The sequence below is a fragment of the Lactuca virosa genome, chromosome 8 (genome assembly GCF_052849685.1).
Source record: "Lactuca virosa cultivar CGN04683 chromosome 8, Lactuca_virosa_CGN04683_v6, whole genome shotgun sequence".
NCBI lineage: Eukaryota > Viridiplantae > Streptophyta > Magnoliopsida > Asterales > Asteraceae > Lactuca > Lactuca virosa.
The window spans coordinates 242,320,118-242,332,904 of NC_136433.1; the positions used below are offsets into that span (position 1 = coordinate 242,320,118).

The window sequence follows — 12,787 nt, forward strand, 5'->3', positions numbered from 1 at the left end:
GAATGTTAAATATGTGATTGTTCATATATTCGTTGATGAATAATGTCATAAAGTTGTACATACAAAATTTTAAAGTGAATATTAATGTGTGATTGTTCGTATATTTGTTGATGAATAATGTCATATCGTTGTATATACAAAATTCATAGTAGAATAGTAACATAAAGTAGTGTTATCACGTTCTCACATTAAATAGTGTTCTCATTTGAACTTAACCCTATATATATATATATATATATATATATATATATATATATATATATATATATATATATATATATATATATATATATATATATATATAGCCGTTTACCCGCGCTAAGCGACGGGTACGAATAATTTTTTCAAAAATTAATTTCTATAGGCGATTAGTTTCCTTTCGGTGGGCCTTTAAGGTTTATGTTGATTTATAGTCTACGTCTTAAGGATTTATCATTTTCAAGGAGAAGCTTAGTTTTTTTACGAAACATGTCATAATCCTAAAAACACACTGGGGAAACAATTTTACTCAGGAAAATTTTCAAAATTTCATAATTTTAGGTATATTCGTGAATTTGCGATCAAAATCCGAGAGCTTTTTTATCTTCATAAAGGGTCTATTTCATGTGCATTTAGTTGACCATTTTTCACAAAATAAACCATTGATTTTTGTGAAAACTTGAAAATTAGTTGGTTGGGTATATTAGACTTTTGTATATGTCACTCTAAAGAATAACTCTTTTATTTTATCTTGTGCCTATACTTTGTAATAACATAGATTATGTATTTTTCATTTTTTTTTTCTTACTTTCAATAAAAAAAATCGAAAAATATATATTTTTTAATAATTTTTTTAACATTTTGTCAAAATTACAATTATAGATCATTTTAAGATTGTTATTAATTAACTTTACATATAATATAAAATCGAATGCGAGTTGCCTTGTATACAATCTGTTTTTTATTGCAAATATATTTTTCATTTATATTTAATAAAATTATGTCATATAAAATATATTTTTTATTTATATTTAATAAAACTATGTCATTTAGTAAATTAAATAATGGTATGACTGTGGTATGTTATTGATATTTTCTTATTACCATTAAATAATTGGTTGTTAGATTTATATGTTTCCTTTTATCCTAGTAACATTAATGGATACATCACCTAACGAAGAGAAATATATAAGATTATTGTTTATGAATTTAATGGATCAAGTCATAACTTATCAAGTCATCTAAGTGAATATTTGATTTATGGACGACCATTATACCCCTCTATTCATTTGTTTAATGTAGTAGGTTATAAACTCATATACAACACATAAACTTAAAATAACATAGATGCTACATCCAAACACCAAATGTATAGTTTTTGTTTATTATAAAGTAATTATGGCTAATGATAGTACCATAATAGAAATACTTATCATAATCATAGTGATGATTCCAACGATCAGGCCCCTTTATTTGTTATCTTTGGTAAGAATAAAATAGGTAAGTCAAATATGAAAAATCATCGGTTATCGTTATGGAAGTTAGGGGTAGGTTTTAGATTAAAAAAAAGGCGCTAGATATAATGTCATCATTTTTAACCAACTATTATAGCAGTTTTAGCAATGTACTTATAAAGTACAATGCAATAACACCCAGGCGACGTCTAAGATCTCTCCTGCAAGTTTTGAACCAAAATTACAAAATTATTAAATGGGACACTTTATAATGGTAACTAAGATAATATATTTTTGTAAGAAATTCATATTACCTTTGTCTACAAAAACTGATCAATGATGAAGTTTTTCATGAGCATACATGATGCTTTGCTCAATGTCATCAACTGTTACATCAAATGAGGCACACAAATCCAAGAGATGTAAAGATATACACCACATAACATGAATGGGTTTTATTTGTTTGGTATTTCAAGGGTTATATTGCATATTTCATTTCTTTTTGTGACAGTATGAACGAATAAATACAGTAAGCACGAAACAAACTATTTGAATACACTAACTGACCTCAATTTTTGTACACACTTAAAGTTCATCAAACTTAATAAAATCATCAGCAACAATTAATTTATGATCTCCCTCAGTTTCTGAAACAACATAGTTGTCATGACCAATAACCACAACTGATTGATCCTGTGAAAAACAACACATTGGTCAAAACATGCAGCAACTGAATATCTACAACCAATCTTATGTCCAAAATCTTGTCATCTTTAAGATTGAAACAGAACATTATCGAAGCTCATATATTGTAAATTAAGGTTTTATGTGATCTAATTATTATTGTGCACATTTATTATCGCTATCTAATTGCAAGTCTTTAAATTTAGTTTCTAGAAGTTTAATATATTTAGGGTTCAATACTTATCAACCAACAATATGCATATCACTAAACACTAATAAAAATTGAGTACAACCGTCGAAATGTCTTTCAGAAGTAAAATTACTTGCATATGAACTACAAGATTATGGTCTATGGACTGAAAAGTTTAAAGATCTTGTTATTTTTTTTTATAAAAAAAAGTGCTAGTAAAGCTAAAAAGCATTTTTCAAGTGATCATGAAGTGGGTTTCGTTGTGGCATCAAAACAAACAAGTTGCATGCACTTAAAAGCTTTATGTTTTTTTAAAATCAAACTTGGTAGAAAATTCCCGTTGATCTCTCTCTATAACAAAACAAACACTAACATTAGTTTATTTGTTATTAAACAACATAATATTTTTTTTCTTATTAGCTACAACACCATTCATGGCCACAACAGCTAGCTTATTTGGAAGAATACTTAGAGAAGTAGCAAGCAATAAATTTTGTACCTTAAGGCCAAAAGAAATTTCACCTTTGGGTCCATCAAAATTTTATCATCTCCATCATCAACACTTTCTATTTCTTCATCGTGATATTTCTTTTCATATCTCCTTCAGAGAGAAATTCAAAAATATATAGAAATCCAAATCATCCAAAATCACAAACATTTTAACATCCACCGTAGCAGTCTTTGAACCTCCATGTCCCTTCCTAGCTCACCTGTATTAGAAAAATCAAGAACAATAGCTTGGTCAGAAGACTTAGAATTAGGAAAAGAATTAGGAAAAAGATAAACATGGTTAATAGAGTAGAGAAAAAGTGTTTTATAAGAAAATGGAGATGAGGAATTCATATTTCAAAACCTGAATCCCACGATTTATAATAAATAAATATGAAGGAACGAAAATACATGTATAAGATTCAAATCAAAGAAGATTTCTTTCCTAATCTTTTGAGATTATGATAAACAAACCCTGAAGATAAAGCCTTCCTACACTTCTTTCTTTTTTGAATTATTTGAAAAAGAACCTAACCAAATGGTTGAAAACCCAAATCAAAACTTGATCAAATGATTAAAACCCAACCTGATAGTAGACAAAATAACAGAAAACTAAACATTCAATCGATAGCCCTTGTTTTTTTTGAAAGAAGTCATCATTCAAATTTATAGTCAAAACAATCAAAGAGCTCAATGGTTCCTTGATCAACCTGTTACAAACACCCCATCACAGTTAGTATAAACCATTTTAAAATGCTTGGTAACCATACTCACTTTAAGAAAAAATATTATCCCAAATGAAGTACAAATAAAGAAATTTGATTTTTATAAGGAACAATCTTGACCCAATAAATGAAACTATACATGTTTAGTACAATTATAATTAAAAGGCACCGAAAGACCTTATAATTAAATAGGGAAAAGGTGTGTAAAGAATTTTCCACAACCCCCAAACAAACGAATCAATTCTATAAATGTACAAACCATTGTAGCCCGTAATAAAAAACATCCACTTTTATATGCCAATAATAGTGCTTAAATAACATTTTAGTAAAATGGTTGATTTACTTATAGTTACCTTTCATTCTTAGGGATCTTCACTGAACTTCAATAGCATCTTCAGTATAAGTGATGACAAAGTTGGTGGGACCTAAAATTTTTTAAGAAGATAATGACAGCAACCAGTGATTACAACTATAAGTATGAAGCAGAGATACAACTATTAACTTAATCATAGAATCTTATATGTGTATCAATCGAAAGATATTTACTTTCGTCACCTAAAAATCTCCAAAACTTGGTACACTTCATCTAAATTAGCTCCCACTAATCACTAAACTGTTAAGTGTTACTGCATCTGCCACATTTTGAGTGTTTTCTTGTAAGTTTCAATGTTTAATGGTAACTAATTGAGTTTCATATGGTAACTAATTGAGTTTCATATGGTGTATTAAGTAAGAACATGGAGAGATTTGTGGTTTCCTACACCTGCAGTAAGTCGATGGCAAAAACAATAGAAAGATTTACCTAGAAACCTGGGAAAACAAATAAAAATCATCAGATATGGACAAATTAGATAATTTGCATACTTCTAACATGTGTCTTCATTTGCATATGAGAAACCTAAAAAAAACATACCTTAGCATCAAAGACCCAAGATTTCAGTCAAATCTGTAAATATAGAAAGAGGTTTGTGGGATATTTTTGAGTTGAACATATCCTATCCAAAAAAAGGGTGAACCAAGCCCTAGCTTTCAAAAAATCAAAATCAACTGGAACTACACCTGCATCGACGAATACTTTATGAAATCATTGTATTTAGGAAGTCGGTAGGATCAAGCGTACATACAGAGATAAATGACGGTGGTTGTGAAAATAACCCTTTGTTGTCTTGCAAAACCAAGTCTAATCACCAAGGAATGAAGAAATAACCTTTTAATCACTGGACTCGTTCAAATCCATCCCAATCAAAATAAAACCTTGAAAAATCAAAACTAAAAAGAAACTTGAAATCGACCACAACACGGTTAGAGAGAGAGAGAGAAAGAGAACTTGGGTAATGAGGGCAGTGAAAGGCGGCGACTTTCTAGCCTTCTTGTTCTCAAAAGAAATCAGTAAATATAATATGGTATCAATCGACCCTAAAATCAAAAGTATTTGTAGGAACTTCCATTGGAAGGAGATCGAACCACAAATAAAAAGTATATGTGTAAAGAATTTATGATTTGCTTGCCAAACCTGAATCCAAATTGCACACTAAAATAAATTCAAAATTACTAAAACCAAAATAAAAGATGAGACAAATCAACAAAAACACAACAGATGAAACAGATGTAGAAAGTACCTGAACATTCGATTCTAGGGTCCAAATTTCAAAAGCATCAACATGAAGACCTAAATTAAAAGTAGGTCGGTGGTGGCATGCATAAACTAAGACCTGTATACACAATCAAAGAATCACACAGTTAAAGAGCCCGAAAGATAGAATTGATGTACCTTCGCCGTTGTAAGTGGAGGGGAAGGTTGATGACGATGTCGAAAGTTGGTGGTGGAGGGGTGGTTGGTCGTGGGGTTGGCTAGGGTTTGTGGACGGCAGCGACAAGTCTCTGTGTATTGTGGTGGTATTAAAGGGGGTGGGCGAGGATACTGGCGGTCGTAGGTGGTAACCGATGATGGTGGTCGCGATCATGTCGCTGGAATTGCCTGTAGGTGGTAACTGGTTGAATTGGGTGAAAGATAGTATATAAAATGTATTTGTTGACCGATTCATTGGCGTGAGAAATACTCGTTCAACACTGAGCTATAGTAGGAGCTGAAGATAAAAAACTATAATTCAGGACTTCAATTTGAATCTGCTTATTACTTTGCTTGACTTTTTCAAGATGTTGACTGTATAAGTTTTATCTATTTTGCAATGCATAAATTCACAGTACAAATCGCATATAGGGTTGTATCTCTTAAAATTCAGCAAAACCTTGTAAATGCTTATTAAGGTATAAAGATATATATATATATATATATATATATATATATATATATATATATATATATATACCATTTAAAAAAAGAGCTTGGATTGGCATTTCATAATACAAAAAAGAATTTATTTGAAAAAAAAAATCATTGTCACTGTTCATCTCCATAATCAAAAAAGTGGCTATCAACTTTGAAACTCTATTATTTCAGTTAAACTTCTTAACCTATAAATTCATCTTATTGAATATATTTATATTTCATACTTATTTCACAATTCTCCATCATTCTTTCCTCAAATTTGCACTATCGATATTTTCATGTTCTCTTCTTTCATCTTTCTGAATTACTGAACTTAGGTTGTCATGTTCTTACAAGAAAAATCTCTTCTCCGAATCGAATCTACGCATATTGTATGAGTCATAGATAACTAGTTATTCAATATATTGTTACACCACCCCGAATGTGTTTACTTAACATCTAATCAAATCTAGTCAAGATTCACATTCGCATTTGAATCTTCATTAATCAACATTCATTCGTCACTTAATTATAAGATATGTATTCTTAAGATTTGTCCATATATTTGATCTAAATGTTATATGTAACATAATCATCATGGATCTTATGCAAGGACAATTAATTAAAATACCACAACCGTAGAATAAACATGAACAAAAAGACAGGTCTCACAGTCCCTAGAAAATCAGATGGGCCTGAGTACGTTCCGAAAAAAGAACGGACCGCTTCGAGGTCGGTCATAAAAAAGACCGGACTGTTTCGAGAACGATGCAACACCAGTCTAAAAAAATGGAAGTAAAATTTTATATATGTGATACTTGTTTTTCATAACATGTATTATTTTGCATGAATGGATAGGAGCTAGTGGAAGAAAATGATAGATTACTCTGAGATGATTATGCGGATATAAAAGATCGTCAAAAACGGAGTTCGTATGAGGAAGTTATGACCATTTGAATTTAGGATAAAAGTATGTTGCTATTTCAAGAAAGTCAACGAAAGTCAAACTCAAACGATCAACTCTTGGGTTACGACGGCGTGGTTGCACACTTACCACGACGCGGAGTGGAATGAGTCACCGATACATGTGGCAAAGGAGTACGACACATGGCAAAGACAAAGATATCCTCATCACCGCGGCGCAGTATGCTTCTTTTCGCGGCACAACGCACTTCTTGCAGCGACACGACACGCAATAGTATAAATAGCTTGCACTTGTGTTATTTTAAGGGTTTTCGCACATTCAGTTAGGGGAGCGGCTCAGGAGGTGTTCCCGGAGGCCTATAACAGAAGAGTTGTACTAGTGTATAGTGGATATAAAGGTTGAGTTACTTATCTTTATTTTTGAACTTCCGGTTATAAATGGTTTAATTTGGTAAGCTTTAAAATCACACTACTAACCAACAATGTAATTAATTCATATTATATTAAACTAGGTGTGAGACCCGTGTACTACCCGAGTTTATTAAAAATAAAACTTTTATATTAAGATGTCAACATTAAATATTTTTAATGCCTACTTCATTTCAAAGTTTAACAAAATATACTTTATTATATCTCAATTTTGACAATATTGTTTTATAATATTTCATTATTATAATTATGTAACAAAAAATCATAATAAATGATTTTAGTGGTAGAAAAAACAAACTATTGTTATAAAATATGATCAAATAACAAGATAAATTATAAAGTAAAGAAAGACATGAGAGTAGAGAGAACTCTTATTCCAATACTTGTGATGAAATCATCAAATTTCTAATACATATGGCTCACTATTTATACTATCCAAATAAGATGAAAGATGAGTTATAATATGAATGCATAGTATGATGGTGCATTATTACATTCATAAAACACATTGAACTGGTTGTTACTAATGCTAAATAATGATGGGGAGTTATGGGATAAATGGAGAATCCAATGGTTATTCACAAACTAATATTTCATAACACTCCCCCTTGAATGAGGATTGTATCATGCCTCGTTAAAACCTTAATAGGTAAAACCTCATGGGAAAAACCATTTATTAAGGAAAAAGAGTACATGATTAATAATAGATATTTGGAACAATTGCCTCGTTAAAAACCTTGCTAAGAAAACCCAGTGGGAAAAACATAGCTAAGGAAAAGAGTACAATATGTTTCCAACTCCCCCTGATCATCACATCACTTGATTTCCTTAAAGCGCCGCATTCCAATATTGTGTACCATGTTTTCAAATTTGGATGTAGGAAGCGCTTTAGTGAACAAATATGTCAAGTTGTTACTTGATTGAATTTTCTGGATGTTGATGCCACACTCTTTTTGAAGATCATGAGTAAAAAAAAAACTTTGTTGATATATGTTTGGTTCTGTCTCCTTTGATAAACCCTTCCTTGAATTGGGCTATACAAGCCGCATTATCTTCATATAGTATGGTTGGAACGTCCCTGTTAGAAGTTAGACCAAAATTCTCACGAATGTGATGAGTTAAATTTCTTAACCAAATACATTCACGGCTTGCCTCATGAATTGCTATAATCTCTGCATGGTTAGAAGAAGAAGCAACTAAAGTTTGTTTAACAGAACGCCAAGAAATTGCGGTACCTCCACAAGTGAATAAATAACTTGTTTGAGTTTGAGCTTTATATGGATCAGATAAATATCCAACATCTGCATAACCAATTAACTTTGAATTTGAAGAATTTGATTAGTATAAATGCATATCCACTGTTCCTCGAAGATACCAAAGAATGTGTTTGACTCCATTCTAGTGTCTTCTTGTTGGACAATAACTATATCTTGCTACTAAGTTTACAGCAAAAGATATATCCGGTCTCGTATTATTAGCAAGATACATTAGTGCACCAATAGCACTAAGATATGGTACTTTGGGACCAAGAAGTTTTTCATGTTTTTCACAAGGCCAAAATTGGTCCTTTTTGGCATCTAAATGCCTTACTACCATCGGGGTACTCAATAGATGTGAGTTATCCATATAAAACCTTTTAAGTACCTTTTCTAGATAACTAGATTGATGTACAAAAACTCCATTTTTGGTGTGCTCAATTTGAAGACCCAAACAAAATTTTGTTTTACCAAGATCTTTCATTTAAAAAAAATTCTTTCAAACAAGAAGTGGCATTTTCCAATTCTACAGGAGTTCCAATTATGTTCAAATCATCTACGTAAACAGCAATTATCACAAATTCTTATCCAGATCTTTTTATGAATACACATGGGCTTAATGGATCATTTTTATAGCCCTCTTTTAAAAAGAAATGTACTTAAACAATTGAACCACATACGGCCAGATTGTTTCAATCCATACAAAGATTTATTTAATTTTACCGAATATTCTTCACGAGAATTAGGATTTTGTGCTTCTGGCACCTTAAACCCTTTTGGGATTTTCATATAAATATCATTCTCAAGTGAACCATATAAATAGGCGATAACTACATCCATCAGACGCATCTCCAATTTTTCATGTGTTGCCAGACTTATTAGATAACGGAATGTAATTGCATCAACCACAGGAGAGTATATTTCTTAATAATCAATTTTGGGCCTTTGGGTAAAACCTTGTGCAACAAGTCTTGCTTTATATCTCACAACTTCATTCTTCTTGTTTCTTTTGCGCACAAATACCCATTTGTGTCCTACTGGTCTTACTCCGTTTGGTGTACGGACTACAGGTCCAAAAACTTTTCGTTGAGTAAGAGAATTAAGCTCTTTGTTGATTGCATCTTTCCATTTTGGCCAATCTTTTCTATTTCTACATTCATCTATAGATTTAGGTTCAAGATCCTCATTTTCTTCCATAATCTCACGCGCAACATGATATGAAAAAGTATCGTCGACGTCTATCTTATTTCGGTTCCATCTTATTCCTGTCATGACATAATTTATTGAGATCTCTTCATTTTCATAATTATCAGGTACCCCGGTTTCTTTTGTTATGTCATTGGGCTCTTCTGGAGCTTCATTAATCTTTTCAAAAGATTCTATTTTCTCTTTTGGACCATCAATTATATTTGATCCCTTTCGTTTTCGAGGATTTTTATCTTTGGAACCAGTTGGTCTTCTACGCTTCAGGCGTGCCTTTGATTCATTTGTAGTTGTATTTTTTTGTAACGCCCGCAGATTCGGGCTAGTAAATTTAGAGATAATAAGCGTCAAAAAATGACTTTTTAATAGATGATTATTTATAATAAATAATCTTAACCAAGTTATATTATATTTCACAAGGGTTCCGTACATATAAAGAACGCCGAAATCTGAGTTATAACGAAGAAGTTATGACTCGTCGAAGTTTTACGGCAAAACCGACACGACACCGTGAACCGTAAAAAGGAATTCACGATAAAATACTTTCTAGCCTTAGCAGTTTAAACGAAATTCGTAGTATATGTTAAACCGAGAGTGTGCATAAAAAGAACGTCCAAATCTGACTTTGTATGAGGAAGTTATGATTTTTCTAAGATTAGGCATGGCAGTGCACGACCCGAAACTCGAATTTTAGATCGAGCGGTTTTTGGCCAACGCGACCTAAATGAGAATTGAATATCTCATTAATAGTAACTAAACGACAAAAAGACAGACGAAAACGGAGTCCGTATGTAGAAGTTATGAATTTTACGCGGACATTTAGCAGTGTAGTCACCTTCTACTGTTACATTTAAGATCGGTCTAGAATCAGCCGACGGAGTCAAAAGGAAAGTTGTAGATCTTATTTTTACCTACACGTGGATATAAATAACGTCAAAAATGGAGCTCATATGCAAAAGTTATGGGTTTTAGAAGTCAGAAGTGTGCTGTGCGAAAATGGGTGATGTGGCATAATCTTGGTTATTGCTTTCTCCCCAAGTCTTGCCACCAGATGGTGACATGTGGCACCAAGTTTAGCCATATTTCACCCTATAAATAGAACCTCTCCCACCTTTATTTTCTTCACACCTTTCCCATTCTTTCTTCTCTCTACACTCTCTCTAAACCTCCCAAAAACTCCCCTAGCACTAGAAGAAAGCCCCGGAGCGCTCGACGGCTCGAGAAAAAGAGTTTTCGGCTCGGAAGTCCTGCCACTGCAGAGCCCGGCTTCAAGCCAAACCCCCTCATAGGTAAGATACGTCTACCTAATTTTTAATATAGCTTTTATTTAAATATAGTAACGTTATTAGGACCTTATAATAATTATTTGAGCTATTATTATGGGTTATATAAGTGTCGTTATAATATCTTTGTAACCATTCGCGGTACGGGGAATCCGATTTGAAGGGCCGCCTGGGTTGTTGGTTTTCAGAAGTGTTATATGCCAAAATGATTCTGCCCTCCGCTGTTTCATGTCTGGCTCCTATATGTACATAGTGGGTGAAGAGTATTGTTTTAACGCTTATATAATAGTAATAATAGCAAGACTATTAATTAGTCTCGTTGAACATTAGACTAAACTCTAGTGGTAATGATACTAGGTTTTGTCAAAGGAAAATTGTTTTAAGAGTAACGAAGTGATGTCCGAGTGCCGAGTCACCACCTTTACAGGTGAGTGCATAGTTACTTTCATCTTACACATAGATATGAAGTATTTTATATAAATTACATGCTATGTGTGTATACTATCTGAATACTTGTTGTCTATGTTAGATGAAATGTTTTATACATGTTTTAAATTATCTAAACTGTATATGTATTTTATATCTACAAAATGTGTTGGGTAAAACATGGGTAGATTAGAGGTGAGATAAATGATGAACGATAAAAGATGAGATAAATGATGAGCGATGAAAGATGAGATGAATGATGAGCAATGATATATGAGTGATAAAATATGGTGCGAAGCGATGACCTAAGTGATGACCTAAGCGATGAGCCAAAGCGATGAGCCAAAACGATGAGCCAAAGCGATGAGCCAAAACGATGAGCCAAAACGATGAGCCAAACGACGAGCCAAACGATGACCCAAGTGATGGCCCCGTCATCTAGCAGAGTATGGATGACAACCACGGACTATTCTAAATAGGCTAGTGGAACACTAGAAGGCTCGCAACCTATAGGAATGAATGAACGAGGAATAGCTAAATCTTAGGGAAGATCCTTAAGAGTAAAGAAGATAATGGGGATGGGTAATTGGGTTGATTGTTTGATGTTGAACATAATAATTATATTATTGTTGGTTGAAAACCCTATGTACTCACCAGGTTTCCCAACCTGACCCACTCAAGCTTATTTGTATCACAGGTGTCGATATGAAGCTACTTTACACTGAGAGATTTAAAAGAGATGTAGATCACTAGTGTAAATGAATGTAAGTTCTGTTTATGCTTATGTTTCTGTATTGACGATGACATCCCAAATGTTTTAAAATGGATAAAAACACATTTATTCGGAAATCCTTTGATAACGTATTTATCATGTTTTTTTCTGGGAACAAATTCCGCAACATTTTTATTAAAAGAGGTACTCTGATTTTTATAAAGCAAAAACAAAATCGGTCTTTTCTAGCCGAGAAAATGGGGATGTCACATTTTTCCTTCTGGGATATCAATTCTAACTGGAGCATTTACAGTTGGTACATGAGACTTTGTTACTCTCTTAGGGTCAGTAAATGCATCCGGCAATTGATTTGCTATATTTTGTAAATGAATTATCTTTTTCACTTCAAGTTCACATTGACTTCAACGAGGATCTAAAACTGAAAGTGATAATTCATTTCAAGAGATTTATTCTCCAGCTTCTTTATTTCTCCCCCTAATGTTGGAAAAACTGATTCATCAAAATGACAATCATCAAATCTAGCTGTAAATAAATCTCCAGTTGATGGTTCTAAATATTTTACTATAGATGGAGATTCATATCTAATATAAATTCTCATTCTTCTTTGATGACCCATTTTGTGCGGTGAGGTGGAGAAATGGGTACACAAATTGCACATCTAAACATCCTTAGATGGGAAATATTTGGTTCTTGACCGCAAACCAGTTGAATAGAGGAGAACTTATGATAACTAGTTGGCCTGA

General features: G+C 32.5%; 1 long non-coding RNA gene across 9 annotated transcripts in view; it reads right to left on the minus strand.

Annotated features, from left to right (window-relative positions):
* Positions 1-1,438: 1,438 nt before the first annotated feature.
* The window catches only part of LOC145129162 (uncharacterized), a 28,688-nt gene continuing 17,339 nt past the window's right edge, over positions 1,439-12,787 (minus strand). Inside the window, exons 2-9 of one of the 9 annotated variants that reach the window (XR_013717334.1) lie at positions 4,435-5,608; positions 4,285-4,331; positions 3,875-4,153; positions 3,383-3,506; positions 2,807-3,017; positions 2,001-2,126; positions 1,748-1,819; positions 1,439-1,654 (exon numbers count right to left, since the gene is read on the minus strand). This is a non-coding gene — a long non-coding RNA (uncharacterized LOC145129162). Of the gene's footprint in view, positions 1,655-1,747; positions 1,820-2,000; positions 2,127-2,806; positions 3,018-3,382; positions 3,507-3,874; positions 5,609-12,787 lie in introns of all 9 variants that reach the window. The other 8 variants (XR_013717333.1, XR_013717332.1, XR_013717331.1 and 5 more) reach the window with 8 other exon arrangements.